Here is a 19,869-nt window from a genome sequence, read left to right as displayed (position 1 = left end):
TATAATTCTAAAATCATTACTTGATGACAGTGCTTTGAACACAACTCTGTTAGCACCTATTCCCTCTACTATTGTTCTAATGTGACTAAATATGAGGGATAGGCTCTATTATTTTTTATGTGCCCAGACTCAGTTGATAGGTGCTACATAAAAGCTTGCTGCATGAAGTCTCATTCAAAGTCAAAAATTCCCCAGATTTTACGTCATTCCCTCAAAGCAAAAGATGATACACCCTAATTGTTCACCATTTTGAACATAGCTAAAAGAACTAACATTAAAAATCAATGTATAACAGTACTCAAAAAACATGCCTTTCACTTACAGAAATTGTTGGGGATGAGTAATGTTTTCCTTCTGACCCTAGACATGTACCTCCATAAAGGAACCTGTTCTTAAAAATCACGATTTTACTTTTCACTCTTTGAGACAGCCTGGAAAATAATATGAACCTTTCACTTTGTGTGAGTCCTATTTCACTGTAAGTACAGAGCAGATTTTGCCAGTGAAAAATGACATTAAATGTGTCATTCACTTTTAGTAGCAATGACCCAGTTATATCTAACCATTCTGTGTTAAAAACTTTGTGCTTAATAAAATATGCAAGCAGCTTGTCTGATTCAGAAACCCTGGAACCCTGAAAATGCACCCTATGACAGGCATCAGAAAGCCAGTAATGCTTAGGCTGTGAAAAGAATGTCAAAGGTAATGTTGAAGGCGTCAAAAGACATTCAGAGCAGAGTACTAAGTATTTTCTCTGCAGCAACACTTGTAGCCTCATTCAGCTTCATCAGAAGGTAATTTCTTCACGGACTTGTAAATTTAAATGGGAGCATTAAATATTTAATTTTACATTTACAACACGAAATTCTCTCCTACCATTCCAGTATTAGATGTCTTGTACAAAGAACCTCATTTCTTTTAGTATAAACAAAGTTGAATAAAATAGTATTCAACATTTTAAAAACTGAAATTAACCAAATGCAGTGAACATTTTCTGTGAGAACATGTTTTAATTTTATTTAGTGTTTTACTGTATCTCTTCCTTTGATTTAATGTCTTAAAATCCTGTGTTCTTATTTAATCCTGAATGAAAGCCTTAGTCTTAATCCTGAATTAAAAAGAAACTGATATCTAAGAATTAATTTCATTGTTAGTCACTGACAGAAAGACAGACAATCCGTGTATAAAAGCTGGCTACATTTTACCACTTAGTAATGATGAGAGCTTATATTTATTAAGCAGTCAGTGTATCCCCAAATTGTACAAAGTACTTTTATTTATTATTTATAATAATTCAGTCATTGGGGCACTACTGTTATCTGCATCTGAAAAACAAAAATTTGCGCAGGATAAATTCTCCAGAGTCACACAGAAGAACCTGGACTTGAACCTTGGTCTGTACAGTAGGTAAGTAACTGCTCTAAAATCATTTTGCTGTCTCTTCCTATCAGGGAATGAACTGACATGAAACAAACAGGAATTGTCCATTTTCTTGGACTAAGATTTATATAATAAGATTTTAAGTTTCTCCTTAATTTAAAATAACCGAAAGTACTCTAAGTGATAAATCACTTAGGTTCCACTCGGACCACTGGGGACTTAAATGTATGAGGGAATCATTTTTGTTTGTTTTCTCTAAAATACTTCATAGAAATTTTGAATGTTTCTATGATCTCTCTGCTCTATCCAATGATATGGTGAGCCAAAATTTACTACTTAAAAAAAACCTTCCTAATTACTCTTAAAACTCATTTAGCCGAAAATCCTACAAGATATCTCTACAGCTATAAAAAGTTAGTAAAAATAAATTGTAAGGTAACCAAAGAAAACTAAAAATCCAACCACACTATAAAATTTGGCAGAAATTTTCATAGTGATATATTTCACCACAGTTACCTTCTGAGGGTATACAACTAGATTCCTACTTCAGCAATGGCCATTAAAAATAGGCTCAGCATTAATAATGTGAACATAAAAATTAAGCTCAGGACTAAAACTTACATGACACAACTTTATTCTATTCTGTATTCTTAGACTTCTGCTTCTAAACACAAAAGTAGCTTAATATCCTCATCCCCATTTACCTCTGGCAACCAAGTGAAAATGAGAAAAACTAAATTTTTATTTCAAAATACATGGACCAGAGTTAACCTTTATACCCTTTACTCTCTTTCTGTTAAATGGGGTCCAAAACTTATTCATTAAAATGCCTGGGTGGCTCAGTCAGTCAAGCGTCCGACTTCAGCTCAGGTCATGATCTCATGGTTCATGAGTTCAAGCCCCACACTGGGATCTGTGCTGACAGCTCAGAGCCTGGAGCCTGCTTTGGATTTTGTGTCTCCCTCGCTCTCTACCCCTCCCCCGCTCATGCTGTTTCTCTCTCTGTGTCTCAAAAACAAACATGAAAAAAAATTTAAACCAAAACTAAACAAAACTGAAAGAACTAAAATTTTAATCCACAGTGAGACTAAGAATTAAGGCATGAAACTAAGAATTAGAATGGCAAAGAAGAAACAACTCTGGTTCATTAACTTATTATTATAACACTACAATCATCTTTAACTGAAAGAAGTAAAGATTATTTAGTTTTCAAAGATCCATAAAGTGACTTTTGAATCAGTACCTTACTCCTTTCAAAATTAATTATCATTAACAATTAGGCTATACTTTTGTATGGTAAACAATCATAGGATCTTGATATATTTAATTGGAATATAATTACTATATGTAACAACCATATGTAGTAATTGTTTGAACTAAAAGTTTAAACCCATAACACAGTACAAAATTACTCTGTAAAACAGTTTAAAAAAATAAAAATTATAAGTATTTTACCAAATGAAATTTATAATAATTTCATTAAATTGTAACATATACACTAAATAAAAATTTTAAAGATATAGTAATCGCTAATATTTACCAAGAACTTACTATATGAAGACACTAAGTATTTATTGCATAAACTCATTTAAAAACAGAAAGTACTTCCTCGAATTTTTTTTTTTGAAGGGAGGAAGGGAAAATGTAGGCCATTCTTAACAAAACTGGAGAATAGAAATATATATGCCAAAATGAAGTCATCATTACTTGTGCATTTCAGAATGCATAAAAACATTATTTTCTAATACATCTGTATAACATGATCACACTGGTATAGCACTGCCAATTTGGAAATGTTTAGTCAATGTTTAGCCAGTAAATTTAATAGACTTTTCAATTTTCTATTTTAGTTTCATTCATTTATTCATTTTGACAAATATTTCCTACTACTATGTTATAGGGAATGGGAGCAAGTGCATACGGGAATAAAACAGGCAGCAAATCACCATAAAAGCCAATTTATAAATACCAATTATGATAGCTTCAATAAAGGAAAACCATAATTTATTAAGAAAACTTACTTTAAAAAGAAGCCAATTTTGATTGGGATAGAAATAGTTAAGACCTCACTAAGTAAATGGTAGTCAGCAGAGCCTTGGAAGATAGGACCTTCCAGGCTAGGGTTTCAGGGAGGAGCATTCTAGGCAGGGGGACTGATTACATGGACTTCCTGGTATTAAAGAGCGCTGGACCTCCAAGGAATGGAATAATCCGTGTGGGTGGAACAAAATAAAGAAACCTTGAGAAGAAGCTGAAAAGGCAGGAGGGTGCCAGGGCCTGTTATGCCACATGAATACTGTGGGATTTGACTCAAGTGCTATGGGAAGATATTTAAAGGGTTCTATGAAGGAACGTTACAGAATTTAATCTGCATCTACAAAAGATGTCTTCTTCTGATACCCCTGGGCTTAGACTCTTTTTATCTCCTTGTGTTCCCGTTGCAAACTGGAAAATACAACTTTTACTTAATACCCAGCCTTAAGTATCCAGAAAGGAGCTGAACCTCCATGGGCCAACTGCAGAAGTTTGACTTAAGTTAAATCTGAGTCTTCCCAGATGCCATCTAAAGATATTTTGCCAAGGAGACACAGTAATCTTTGCTTCCTCACTTGGATCTGCCTACATAACATCAGTCTGGTGATAACTGCCATTCCTCACAAGTGGGACAAATGAACAAGCAAGAGAGAAAAGCTAAGAACCACTGCAGGTGGCATCATATAAAAACAGTGCTACTTCAAGAGAATGGAATGAGCGAAAGCTCTCAGTAATGAAAATTGGGCATTTGAAAGTTTCTTTGTATTCTTTTTTTTTAATTTTTTTAACATTTATTTTTATTTTTGAGACAGAGAGAGACAGAGCATGAATGGGGGAGGGTCAGAGAGAGAGGGAGACACAGAATCCGAAACAGGCTCCAGGCTCTGAGCGGTCAGCACAGAGCTCGATGCGGGGCTCGAACTCATGGACCACGAGATCATGACCTGAGCTGAAGTCAGAGGCTTAACCGACTGAGCCACCCCAGCGCCCCTGTATTCTTAATTTTAATTGAAAAAGCAAGAAAATTAGGTGGCCATTTGATGGTATTAATTTAAGCTAAGGTAAAGCCCTTTAGATGGACACAGCACCAAAAATCTCAGTGGCTTAATTAGTTGCTCTGTTCAAGTCAAAGACAAAATGTTCTTCCTGATCAGAGGATTCTCCTCTAAATGGTAATTCAGGAATATTCCCCTCCAAGTGTGGTTTTCAAGATCTTCATGCTTACCTATGTGCAAAGTCTCAGGATTACAGTGTGTCACACAAAGGAAGCTTCTATGGCCCAGAGCTGGAATCTCCTCACAGTTCACAGTTCACAGTTCACTGGCAGGAAGTCAGTCAGACCTAATTTCATGGCAGTCTGGTACAGACAGTCTACCTGTGTCCCCAGGAAGACGAGGAGGTGAGGTGAATTAGTAGCCAGACAGTCTCTGAGACTGCAAGGCTAACTTAGGATACATATTGCCGGAAACTGTGGTGCAAAACAACCAACATTAAGACAAAGAAAGAGATCCAGATTTATGGAGAACAAGGAGTGGCCAAAACCAGTGAAACAAAACAAGAACTATTTTGTCCTACTTCGTAGCACAATTCTTATCTGATACCTTGTTATCTTTCAGAGCAAGGTAACTTTTCTCTCTTGCTTGATCATTTGTCCCACTTGTGAGGAATGGCAGTTTTCCTCAGACTGATGTTATGTTGGCAAATACAAGTGAGGAAGCAGATTAGCGTATCTTCTCCAGAAATATTTTAATATCGGTGCTTTTAATTGTCACCACTGTATAAATACAGCGTTACAAATTGCTTTTTTCTTTCATGAATCACTGCCTCTTCTCCTAAAATCAATCCTCTTCATTTAACATGTATCTGCAATTGGAATATTTTACTGATATGAAAAATCTCTTCATTAATTTTATTGAGTGGCCTCTAGAAGAAACTTTAGGTTTCATGAAAACCATGTATAATTCAGAATTAATGATGAGAAGAATCTCAACCATTAAAAGAAAAAAAAGTATTAAAAAAAAACAGTGAAAAAGAATAAACAATTAGGCCTTATTGGCTCTGAAATGAGTTACTTGAATAAACATCTTGATTAGGCAAGTCACATATAATTAAAGGCTTTCTACTTTTTTCTTAAAAATTAATCTTCCACTAGTAGTGCAAAAGAAAGTTTTGCTATAGCATTTCAGTTTTCAGTTATAAATTAAAGAATATGTAATGAAAAACTGATATATCACTCTGATCACAACAGAGTATTGATTAGAAATAGGCAAAAGTAAGAGAGTAATTGACAGGAAAATGATTACATTTGCCTAAGTGTGACAGGGGTTGAATCATGCTGATAAAGAGAAGTTGATGGCTTAAAGCTACAGAACACTTTTGAAACAGAATTGGCAAGAGAGTTTCATAGCAGGTTACATAGGGAAGATGAGGGGGAGAGAGGTCAAGGCTAACCTCAGTTTCTAGCAGGAGCAACTGGATGAATGTAGATTCTAGAAACCAAAATGAAGAAAATTAGGGGCATATTAAGTTTGAGATACCTGTGTGCCACCCAATTGGGAAAGTCAGGTAGACAGTTGTAAGTACGGGTTGGAGCTCTGAAAAGTCAAGTCATTTGGAGATATAAATATTGGCATACCTTGGCATATAGTGTTTAATACCGCAAAACTAGATGAATAAAGCTAAGACATAAGCAGATAAATCCAGTACTGAGTCTTATAGACTTCAATATTTAGGAGTATATTAAGAAGTAGGAGCCAGCAATGTGGACAAAATATAGTCAGAAAGGCAGAGGAAGGTAAATCACATATGTATGTATACTGGTCTCTGCTCCTGGTTCCTGACATAGAGCTCATCAAACACTTGTAAAGAGGAGTGCTAGGAGAATCTTTTATTCTAACATTTAGTCTTTGACTCTAGTTCCTGACACACAATTCCTAAGATTTTCGTAATTTCCTGAATGATAAGGGCATCTGACACCAAGTTCCTAAAACCCTGGGAATTTCCTGGGTGACAGGAATGTCTTTTATTCTAGTAAGAGGACTCTGGGGAACTCCTGGATGGGACTGGTCACCAAAAACACCAAGCCATGACCAGATGCTTACAATTTTCGGTCCTACCTCCCATTATCCAGAGAGGGGAGGAAGGCTGGAAATAGAGATAATAATCAAGCATGCCTACATGATGAAGCTTCCATAAAGATCTCAACAGTATAGGGTTCAGGGACATTCATTCATCCATCTGTCAGGTGGGTGGCACTTCCCAACTCCACACGGACAAAAGTTCCTTTGTTTGGGAGCCTTCGAAACTTCACTCCATGTATCTCTTCATCTGGCTGTTCATCTATATCCTTGGTCATACCTTTTATCATATAAAACAGGTAAACAAAGTATAAGCATTTCCCTGAGTCCTGTGAGCTGTTCTAGGCAGATGTTCAAATCCAAAGGGCAGGTCATGGGAACCTCCAATTTACAGCCAAGTTGGAAAAAAGTTGTGGATAACCTGGGGGCCTACTTGTGACTGGCATCTGAAGTAGGGGACTGAGACCTTAACCTGTGGTGTCTGCACTAACTCCTGTTAGTATCAGAATTGAACTGAATTATAAGACATCCAGCTAGTAGAACAGGGAGTTGCTTGTTTTTCCCACATATACAATTCATAAGTATCAGGTGTGTGAGTAAAGGAGAAACAAAGCAGTAGAATTTGTCCAAATTATTAGTCATATGGTAATGCCCGAAATCAGAAGTGGAAGGAAGAAAGTGAAGATGACATGTTCAGACAATTATTTTGATAAATTTTGCTGCGAAGAAACACAGAGTGATAAAGGAAAATTTAAATGATTTTTTTTAAAGATGGAGAACACTACATGTTTCAATACTTATAGGAAGGAAAAACTGAAAAGGGAGAGATCAAGGAGATACTGTAAAAAATCAATGAAACAAAATTCCTGAGAAGGAAGATTATTGTAGTATCATGTGGTATTTGACTTCCCTTAAAAACAACTAAGAATTTCCCTAATAGTGATGACAATGCTAAGCAAAAGAAGAAAAAGAGTAGCAACACAACATTTATTGAACACATACTGTGTCCTAAGCACCATTTAAAACTTTGGGCACACGTCTCTCTCATTTAAGCCTCATGACAGCCTTGTAAGAAACAATTATTGCACCATTTTGCCAGGGAAAGAAATGAGGAAAACTAAGGTATCTTGAACAAAAAAAAAAAAATATTCCTTTTTTGAGAGACAGAGAGAGACAGTGTGAGCGGGGGAAGGACAAAGAGAGAAGGAGAGTAGTGTTTTTTATGTCACATAAAAACTATCATAAATAAATCATTTCCTAGCATAAATTTTCAAATGCCTTTAATCCCTTTTCTCTGATATTTTATGGTTAAAACATAAATAACACATAGACGATAGTCAACAAAAAAAGAGCTATCAATAATATAAATATGTGCTAATAAAATTACATTATGTCATTAATATTCTTAGATATTAAAACTACAAACTAATTTCAGAAAATTTTAAAGAATTTATATCAAATATGATATGTTCCTTGGACCTAGCACATTATTATTTTAAAATATTAATTCTCTGCTCTATGACAATATTATCAGAAATCTAAATATATATATGATAACAAAAACTATAAATTTAAAAACAATTTGGTTCTGCACAGCAAAGGAAACAATCAACAAAATGAAAAGGCAACCTACCAAATGGGAGAAAATATTGGCAAATCATATATCTGATAAGAGGTTAATTTCCAAAATATATAAAGAACTCACACAACTGAATAGTAAAAATGAAAAATAAGAAATGGTCAAAAGATCTAAATATTTTTCCACAGACGACATACAGATAGTCAACAGGGACATGAAAAAGTGTTAAACATCAGTAATCAGGGAAATGAAAATCACACCACAATGAGATACCACCTCACACCCAACAGAATGGTTAATACCAAAACACAAGAAATAGCAAGGGTTGTAAAGGATGAGGGAAAAGTGAGCCCTCATGCACTGTTGGTGGGAATTTAAATTCATGCAGCCAATATAGAGGTTTCTTAAGAAATTAAAAATAGAAATAACATATGACTCCGTAATTCCACTGCTGGGCATTTACCAAAAGAAAATGAAAATGCTAATTAAGGTTAGGAAGCAAACTAAATCTCTCCATCAACAGATAAATGCATAAGAAGAAGTGGTATTTATACATACAACGTAATATTACTCAGGCATAAAAAAAAAAAAGAAATCTTGTCATTCAAAATGGATGATACTGAGAGCATTACATAAGTGAAATCAGTAACACAGAGAATCCCACATGATCCCACCTATATGTGGAGTCTAAAACAAAACAAAACAAAATAAAACAAAACAAAACAAAACAAAAAAACAAACTTGGAAACACAGAACAGACTAGTCTTTGTCAGAGTAGTGGGTGAAGGAAATGTGTGAAATGGTCAAAAGGTAAACTTCCAGCCATAAAATAAATAAGTCCTAGAGATACACTATACAACATTGTGACTATAGTTAATAATATTCAACTGTGCATTTTAAACCTGCCAAGAGAGAAGATCTTAAAACTTTTCATCCTAACAAATAAAAATTCATAACATGCATGTTGATCCTTGCTAATCGGAATTACTGTCATGATCACTTTGCAATATACAAATATAATATTTTATTATACAACTGAAGTTAATAAACTGTTATATGCCAATTACATCTCAATTTTAAATAAAATTTTTTAAAAATGTAACTTATGGGGCACCTGGGTGGTTCAGTCAGCTAAGCAAGCATCTGACTCTTGATTTTGGCTCAGATCATCATCTCACAGTTTGTGAGATCAAACCTGGCATCGGGCTCTGTGCTGACAGCATGGAGTCTGCTTGGGATTCTCTCTCTCCCTCTCTCTCTGCCCCTCCCCCACTCATTCTCATTCTCTCTCTCTCTCTCTCCTCCTCTCCCTCTCAAAATAAATAAATAAACTTTTTTTTTTTTTTTCCAAAATGTAACCTATACCAACTAGTTTGCAAAAACAACTTCCGGACATTTTGAAATTGAAATTTTAATGAGTACTTTAAGTCAAAAAATGTAATTGAGGGTTTTTGAGATTGAACCTTTGGGTGCAATGTTCTAAGTCTTCATTCTAGTAAGAAATTGTATACACCAGACTTCCAGGAAAGATGATAGAGTAGGACAATCCTAAGTTCACCTTGTCACGGTCACACCTAGATAATACCCACATTTGTGTAAACAACCCAGGAAATAACCAAAAGACTGGCATAACAGACTCTCCAAAGCTAAATCTAGAGAAGAGGCTACATCAGAGAATAGGAAAGACAGAGGCATGGTTGGGACGCAGACTGATATGTGAGAAGATCCATCTTAGAAAGGGATGCTGCAGCTCAGAGAGGGTAGAAGAGCAGACCCCACACCAGGCATCCCAGACATGGGGGACCACACTGGGAAGACAAACCCAAATAACATTTGGTTTTGAAAACAAGAGGGGTTTAAATTCTCAAGTTCTTAAAATCAATGGACCTTAAACCTGGACCTTCAGAAATCAGAGAGCTCAGCGGTAGGACAGTTGGAGGGCAACAGGAAACTGAGTACTCCCCACTAAAGGGACAGCATAACAAACAACCTTGCTGAGATACAGCACAGAAACAGTAGTTTGAAAAATGCCTGGATTAAATGGGAGAGATATTTGTTTATTAATCACAGAGCCTGTGCTGGAGAGGCAGGGATCTTTGGGAGACTTCTCTGGGAACAAAGTAGCTGGTGGGCATCATTTCCTGTCCCCAACCCTCACCTAGACACAGACATCTGGAGGAACCAGCATGGTGCCAATGCTCACTACCTACCTTGCTAACAGTGTACTCCACCCCACATTCTCCTCAGGCACATCCCCTCCAACACTCCCTGGGCAGGAGCTTTCTAAAGGCCTCCTCCCACAGCTGACCTGCACAAATCTTGCTAACACCTCACAGTTCCTCCTGCACTCTCCTGCAAAGCCACCCCTTCCAACATAATCTCTGTATGTATCCATCCAAAGTGGATGAAACAGGGGACATTGCACTGCTGAGTACCACAGGACATCTTCTTCATAAGGCCACTACTTTCAAGAGCAGGAAAGATAGGTGACTTTCCTAAAACACAGAAACATATGCAGAGAGTTAGACATAATGAGTACACAAAGCAATATGGACCAAATAAAGAACAGGACAAAATTACAGCAAGAGACATAAACAAAATAGAAGTAATATGCCTGATAGAGAACTTAAAGTAATGGTCAAAGATTGCCACTGAACTTGAGAAAAGAGTGGAGGGCTAAAGGAAGACCCTTAAAAAAAAGATAGAAAACACAAACAAGAACCAATCAGAGATGAAGAACTCAATAACTGAATTTTAAAATACACTAGAGGGAATAAGTAGTATACTAGAGGAAACAGAACAAAGAAATGACCTAGAGGAGAGAGCAACAGAAAGCAATCAAGTTAAACAAGCGAAAGAAAAAACTGACAAAAACTGAAAATAGTCTTTGGGAACTCAGCAACACCGTGAAGCATAGCAACATTCACATTATAGAAATCCCAGAAGGAAGGGAAAAAAAATAGAGAAAAGAGGGCAGAAAATGTATTCAAAGAAGTAATATTTGAAAACTTCCTGAATCTGGGGAAGGAAACAAATCCAGACCTAGAAGGCACACAGATCCCTTTGCAACAAAGTCAACCCAAGGATATCCACAGTGAGACACATAGCAATTAAAATGGAAAAAAAAAGTGATACAAGGAGATTTTTAGAAGCATAAAAAGAAACGAAAAATCCACAGCCAAGAAGAGTCTACCTAGAAATGTCCTCATTTAGAATAGAAAGGGAGATACAGAGTATCCAGACAAACAGGTGCCTGAGTGGCTCAGTCAGTTAAGCATCTGACTTTGGCTTAGGTCATGATCTTGCAGTTTGTGGGTTTGAGCCCTGTGTCAGGCTCTGTGCTGACAGCTCAGAGCCTGGAGCCTGCTTTGGATTCTGTATTTCTCTCTCTCTCTCTGCCCCTACCCCACTCATGCTCTGTCTCCATCTCTCTCTCAAAAAATGAATAAACATTAAAAAAAAAAATCTTTATATGAAAAAAAGTATCCAGACAAACAAACCTTAAGGAATTCATGACCAGTAAACCAGCCCTATAAGAAAAATTAAAAGGGACTCTGAGTGGAAAGGAAAGCCATAAGCAAAATAAAGAAACGTTGGGAGCATAAAAGCAGTAAAATGAAGCATATCTATAAGAATCAGTTAAGGGATTCACAAAATAAAAAGATGTAAAGTATAACACCATATACCTGAAACATGATGGGAGGGAACTGGAGTAAAAATTTTTAGAATTTAGAATTTACTTTTTAGAATCGGTACAAACTTAAGCGATTATCAAATAAATGTGGACTACTCTATGCCCAAGATGTTATATATATAAACCTAATGGTAACCACAAGTCAAAAACCAGTAATAGACATGCAAAACAATAAAGAGAAAGGAATCCAAGTATATCACTAAAGAAGGCCAGCACCAATACATAGATTATCCAAACAGAAAATCAATGAGGAAACATTTTTTTTAATTTTTTTTTACTTTATTTTTTTAATGTAAGGGAAGCTTTAGTGAGTTTAATTTTACTTTAAACACGATTTTTCCACAAACTTTACAGCTTTCTTAACATTTTATGTCCTAGAGAGTAATTTTACACTGAAAGTTACACAAACAAGTGCAATTAAAGTTCATTAAACTGCATTTAATGGGAGAGTAGAAGTATATGGCTTAAAAAAGAAAATTCCTAATGATTTTTGGTGTTTATAATTTCTGAAGATTTAGCTCTTCTAAAATTCACCAATAGGTATACTGAGGTTTTTTTGTTAATTGTGCCCTTTTTGAGAATTTGTAGGATTCCTTGTTATTAGATCTTTACTATTTTCTACACCTCACATAAATATATATTCTTATTCATATGGAAAGTAACGTATCTCCATATTTCAAACCTCTACTACTTTATGTCCTGGACACTTTGAGGAAACAATGACTTTAAATTACATTGTATCAGATGGATCTATCAGATATATTCAGAACATTCCATACTAAAGCAATGGAAGAATACATTCTTTTCCTATGCACATGAAGCATTCTCCAGAATAGAACACGTTAGGCCACAAAACAAGTTTCAACAAATGAACAATTTCAAAAAGACTGAAGTCATACCATACACCTTTTGCAACCACAATGCTATGAAACTAGAAATCAACCACAAGAAAAAAATCTGGAAAGAACACAAATGCAAGGAAGTTAAATAGCATGCTACTAAATAATGAAGGTGACAACCAAAAGATCAAAGGAGAAATCCAAAAACACATGGAAACAGATGAAAATGAAAACATAACAGTCCAAATATTTAGGATGCAACAAAACTATTCTAAGAGGGAAGTTTATAGCAATACAGACCTACCTCAAAAAGAAAATTTTCAAATAAACAAACTAAACTTATACCTAAAAGAGTTAGAAAAAGTAGAACAAAGCCCCAAACCAACAAAGTGAAGGAAAAAATAAAGATTAGAGTGCAAATAAACAAAACAGAAACTAAAAAAACAATAGAACAGATCAATGAAACCAGGAGCTAGTTCTTTGAAAAAATCAACAAAATTGATAAACCTTTAGCCAGACTCATCAAAAATAAAAACAGAGGCAGAGAGACAGAGAGAGGACTCAAATAAACAAAATCAGATATGAAAGAGGAGAAATAGCAACCAAAACCACAGAAATACAAAAGATTATAACAGAATATTATGAAAAATTATATGCCAACAGACTGGACAAACTAGAACATATGGACAAATTCCTAAAAACATATGACCTCCTAAACTGAATCAAGAAGATATACAAATATTGAATAGCCTGACTACCAGCAGATATTGAATCAGTAACCACAAAACTCCCGACAAACAAAACTTTAGGACCAAACAGCTTCACAGGTGAATTCTACCAAACATTTAGAGAAGAGTTAATATCAATTCTGCTCAAATTATTCCAAAAATTGGAGAAAGAAATGCTTCCAAATTCATTCTAAGAGGCCAAGGATTACCCTGATACCAAAACCAGATAAAGATATGACAAAAAAAGAGAACTACAGGCCAATAGCTATAATGAGCCTCAACAAAATACTAGCAAACTGAATCCAACAACACATTAAAAAAATAATTTACCACAATAAAGTGTGATTTATTCTCGACCTGCAACAGTGGTTCAATATTCACAAAAGAATCAATGTGATACATCACATCAACAAGAGAAAGAATAATAACCATATGATCATTTCGATAGAGGCACAAAAAGCATTTGACAAAGTACAGCGTCTATTCATTATAAAACATCCTCAACAACATAGGTTTGAAGAGAACATACCTCAACACAATAAAAGCCATATATGAAAAACACAGCCAACATCACACTCAATGGTGAAAAACAGACCTTTTCCCTTAAGATCAGAAACAAGACAAAGACGTCCACTCTCTTTTATTCAATACAGTGCTGGAAGTCCTAGCCACAGCAATCAGACACACACACACAAATAAAAGGCATCCACACTGGTAAACAAGAAGTAAAATTCTATACTATATATAGAAAACCCTAAAGACTCCACAAAAAAACACTAGAAATGACAAATTCAGTAAGGCAGTAGGATACAAAATTAATACAGAGAAATCCACTGCATTCCTATATGCTAATAATGAAGTTAAAAAAAAAAAAAATAATCCCATTTACAACTGCACCAAAAAGAATAAAATACCTAGGAATAAACTAACCAAGAAGGAGAAAGACCTGTACTCTGAAAACTACAAAACATTGATAAAAGAAATTGAAGCTATTGGGACACCTGGGTGGCTCAGTCGGTTGAGCTTCCGACTTCGGCTCAGGTCATGATCTCATGGTTCATGGGTTCAAGCCCCGCGTGGGGCTCTGTGCTGACAGCTCAGAGCCTGGAGCCTGCTTCAGATTCTGTGTCTTCCTCCCTCTCTGCCCCTCCCCTGCTCACACTCTGTCAATCTCTCTCTCAAAACATGAACATTTTTTTAAAAATTTTAAATAAAATTTAAAAAAATTGAAGATATCAACAATGGAAAGATATTCCCAGTTCATGGATTCACAAAACAAATATGGTTAAAATGTTCATACTCAAAGCAATCTACAGATTTAATACAATCCCTTTCAAAATACCAACAGCATTTTTCACAGAACTAAAACTAAATAATAATAAAACAAAAACAAATAATACTAATATTTGTATTAAACCACCAAAGACCTGAATAGATAAAGCAATTTTGAAAAAGAACAACAAAACTGGAGGTATCACAATCCCAAATGTCAAGATACGCTACAAACCTTTAGTAAGCAAAACAGTATGGTTCTCGCACAAAATCAAACACTTAGATCAACAGAAAAAAATAGAGAGTTCAGAGATAAACCCATAATTACATGGTCAGTTAATGATCAACAAAGGAGGTAAGAATATGCAGTGGGAATAAGACAGTCTCATCAACAAATGGTGTTGAAAAAAACTGAATAGCTACATGTAATAGAATGAAACTGGACCACTTTTTTATACTACATACAAGAAAGAAACTCAACATGGATTAAAGACCTACATATGAGACCTGAAACTATAACAAACCTAGAAGTGAGCACAGAGAGTAATGTCTCTGACATAAGCCATAGTAAAATTTTTCTAGATAGGTATCCTCAGGCAAAGGAAATAAAAACAAAAATAAACTATCAGGACTACATCCAAAAAAAAAAAAAAAAACCCTCTGTACAGCAAAGGAAACAATCAATGAAACTGAAAGACAACCGACTGAATAGGAGAAGATATTTGCAAATCACGGATCAGATGAGGCATTAGTATCCAAAATATATAAAGAATTTATACAACTCAACACCTAAATAAATAAATAAATAAATAAATAAATAAATAAATAAATAAATAAAATCCAGGTTAAAAATGGGCAGAGGACATGAACAGACATTTCTCCAAAGAAGACACACAGATGGCCAAGAGACACATGAAAAGATGCTCAACGTGATTCATCATCAGAGAAATGTAAATCAAAACCACAATGAGGTATCACTTCACTCCTATCAGAATGGCTAAAATCAAAACCACAATAAACAAGTATTGACAAGGATGGGGAGAAAATGGAACTCTCATATACCATTGGAGGGAAAACTAGTGCAGCCACTGTGGAAAGCAGTATGAAGTTTCCTCAAAAAAATTAAAGATAGAATTAGCACATGATCCAGTAATTCCACTACTGGCTATTTACCCAAAGAATTAAAAAACACTAACGCGAAAAGATCTATGCATTCCTATGTTTATTGCAGCATTATTTACAAGAGCCAAATAATGGAAACAGCCCACGTGTCTATCAATGAGTGAATGGATAAAGAAGATGTGGTATACATATATGCATGGAATATTAGGCATAAAAGAGAAGGAAACCTTCACATTTGCAATTACATGGATGGATTTAGAGGGTAGATGTTAAGTGAAATAAGTCAGAAAAACACAAATGCCATATGATTTCACTCATATGCAGAATTTAAGAAACAACACAAATGAACAAAGAAAAAGACAATGACAACAACAAAAAAGAATCTTAAATATAGAGAACACACTGCTGGTTACCAGAGGGGAGGCAGGTGGGGGAAGGGGTAAAATACATAAAGGGGACTAGGAGCACACTTTTCATGATATACACTGAGCAATGTACAGAATTGCTGAATCACACCTTTAATATAACACTGCACTGTTAATTATACTGAAATTAATTTTAAAAAACTGTATATTTTACAGTGTCAGTACTCATATATTCTAACCAGAATATTCTCATAAAAATAAATATATGACTGAGCCAGAGAATGATACTCATCAGTTATCATAATTTCATGGCATTGTTACTTTAAAAACGTGTGAATTAAAGCTAAATTAAAAACAGAACACAAAACTAAGGAAGCAGTGACATAAATAATGAGAAAAAATGCGATGTATATATTAATAATCAATAGATTAACAGAAATATTGAGGCATAATAGGGCTTTAAGCAATCTAGAGTGACTGTGCATGTCAGATTTAGTATTTATTGTGCACTCCTCGGTATAACTTTTGAGACAGAGTCAGCTGTAGATAACAGCCAGCACCCTGGAGAGTTAAAAAATGCAGGAAGAGATGTTAACATATTGGCACTAACAATGGATAAATTAAAATGTCTAACATAACTTTCTTGATTTTTTTTCTGTGATTACTAAAACTTGATAAAAATTAAAATGAGAGTTTCGTATCACTTACCAGAAACACTTTTTTTCTTCTATCCAATTGAGTGTATTGTGGCATTATAAACAATCAACTGGACCTTAAGCAGAGCTCTTTGGAAATAAATTTACAAGTGTACGGTCATTCTTATTCAGAAAACAAAGATACTGCTCTTACTGACACAACATGCTTTGAACACTATTTGATTTTCCGTGGTTGGCAAACACAAAACAAAAACAGACATATTTTTTAAGTGCTTGGTAAATACTACAAGCATAAAAATAAAGGCAAATAAACCTAAAAGACTTTCAAAAGTAAAAAAAAATGGGATATTTCAAATATCAGACTAAACAAACAGGGAAAAGAATGTCTTTTTAATGCATGATGCTGTGGCAACAGAAATATATTTATGGAAAAAAATAATCTTCATCTCATCCCTATCTCATCCCACACTCCAAATTTAATTTGAGGTGGCTTACAGACCTAGTGTCAAAGCTAAAACTATAAAGCTTCTGGACAGAACGTAAGAGAAGATCTTTAAAACTGAACATTTTTACAGTCAAAATTTCAATAAGAACACCTGATTTTTAAGAAAACAAACTAATCCCAATAATTTGTTGCTCTTCTCTCCCAAATTAAAAACAATAAGATCTACAGCAGTATGGGACTACGATGGATACCACAGATAAAACCAGAAATTGTGCCTGGACTGTATTATGAAGCAGGAAGACTGAAGCAACCACAGATAGGGCTCAAATTCAACACAGGCAAAGGACAGGACCTTTCAAAAATACACGGACATCCTTCCGTTAAAATCCCCAAAGCACTGGAAGAGAACCAAGGGCTGATTTGAGAAGAGTGGAAGACGGGTATGAAGAACCAACAACTTCAGGAACTATACCAATTTCCCATAGCATCTGTCCCCAGCATGCCAGTCATTTGATTATTCCAGTCCCTTCTATTCCGCTTTCTATCTCAGGGTATCGGGAAGCCCACAAATTACATTTTCTACACTTTTCTTCATGCTACATTAGTTTGGGTTCTACCAGTTAAAAGCACTAAAAAAGGAAGTTAGAGGGAGAAACGCCTTCTTTCTGCTTCCAGGGTGTCTGTCTGAGATTTGAGTGGCCTTTGAAGTGTCTGCAGTGTCAGTGGTTTACAGGCAGCAATGAACTCCCATCACAGAACTGCTCTTAGACTCTGGTTTCCCCACTCCTTCCTTTTTTTATCCCGACAGGATAAAAAGAGTTTCTGACGGTTATCAATACGGGGAAGGCATCAACTTCCCTCCTCCTCCAACCCTCTCACAACTTTTAAAACAAATTCCCTGTAATTACCTGCAATATTTACAGTAATTTTTATTTTCTAAAATGCATGAATGAGGCTTTTTATGAAAACTTACTTTTGCATATTTGGGAGGAGAAAGGACAGCACTATAGCTAAATGAAAGTGACACCATTAATACACTAGAGTGCAGGGGAGGGAATACCTCAGCACATCAGTGACATCTCTATTCTTCATCTCAGGACACTATTTACTTTCCACTTTTAGGTGAGTTAGGAAAAGGAGCACAATGGGAGAAATACTCAATCACTGATGGGAAAAATTCCAAAAACCCCCCACTTTTCAGTTTCCTCATCTTTAAAATGAGCCTGGGTGGCTCGGTCAGACATCTGACTTTGGCTCAGGTCATGATCTCACAGTTTTTGAGTTTGAGCCCTGCGTCTGAGCCCCGCGTCTGGCTCTGTGCTGACAACTCGGAGCCTGCAGCCTACTTCGGATTCTGTGTCTCCTTCTCTCTCTGCCCCTCCCCCACTTGTGCTCTATCAAAAATAAATAAATATAAAAAAAATGAATAAAATAAAATAAAATGAGCATAATACTAAAATCTTCACAGAGTTCTTATGAGATTTAAATAAGCAAATAAAAACAAGCTACTTAGTACAGGCACTAAAATATGGAAAAGAAATGGTAGTGTTAGAATAGAAGTTGTAGCAGTTTTGGGTGGTAGCCACTCAGATTTCTGACTTCAGAACTATAAGGTAATAAATGGGTGTTGTTTTTTTAATTTTTTTAAATGTGTATTTATTTTTGACAGAGAGAGAGACAGAGCATGAGCAGGGGAGGGGCAGAGAGAGGGAGACACAGAATCTGAAGCAGGCTCTAGGCTCTGAACTGTCAGCACAGAGCCCAACGCAGGGCTTGATCTCACAAACCCTGAGATCATGACCTGAGCCTAAATCGGATGCTCAACCGACTGAGCCACCCAGGCGCCCCTAAATGGATGTTGTTTGAAGCTACTACATTTGCAATTTGTTACATAAATTCCTAACAACTACCTATATGATTAACGTAAAACCATTATTGTATTTGCATGCCTACAATCCAGTTTTTAGTATAAACAAAGTTTCCTTTGAAAACACACCTTTGTTTATATCATTTCCCTTCACAGAATCCCCATTATTCTCACGAAAATGTCTCTAGTTTATAAATACCTAATATATGACAATGTAATATCAAGCTCGGATCAAAGAGTTTGTAAATGGCTGATTTAGATCCCATTCATAGCTTTACCATAACATTGAGTCATTAGACAAGGTGCTTAAAATGCTGGTCTTCAGATTTCTTGTCAGTTTAGAAGGCAGGTCACAAATTGGTACATTAATGGGCACCTTCTAGCCAAGGGTCTGTTTTCTCTGATAAGCAGAAAGTTTTAGTGTATTTTTAAAACTTTAATGCCTTTTACGTAGGGCATACACGCTATGATTTACTGTAGTCCCCCCCCCCACCCTACAATTCCTCTTGTCTGTATCCTTTTCATACCATTACTATCTGACTCTTAAAATAATTTGATTATGCTACATCTGGCCAAAAACTTCAAACAACATAATTAAGTAAAATTGACAAAAAATCTAAAATTTAAAAGATCTGAGGAGGAAGAGATGAGGCTAAGCAGGAATAGCCAGAACATTAACATAAAAAATCAAGAGAACTGATCAACGGTTCTAAAGAATTGTATAGTATTACCAGTGATGAGTTGTAAAGCTGAAATATAGTGTTCTAAAGTAACAAACAATAAAACCAACTTTCAATCAACCACGCCAGAG

The sequence above is a fragment of the Prionailurus viverrinus genome, chromosome B1 (genome assembly GCF_022837055.1).
Source record: "Prionailurus viverrinus isolate Anna chromosome B1, UM_Priviv_1.0, whole genome shotgun sequence".
NCBI classification, from domain to species: domain Eukaryota; kingdom Metazoa; phylum Chordata; class Mammalia; order Carnivora; family Felidae; genus Prionailurus; species Prionailurus viverrinus.
The sequence above is the reverse complement of the archived record's forward strand: the minus strand, read 5'-3'. Positions refer to the sequence as shown.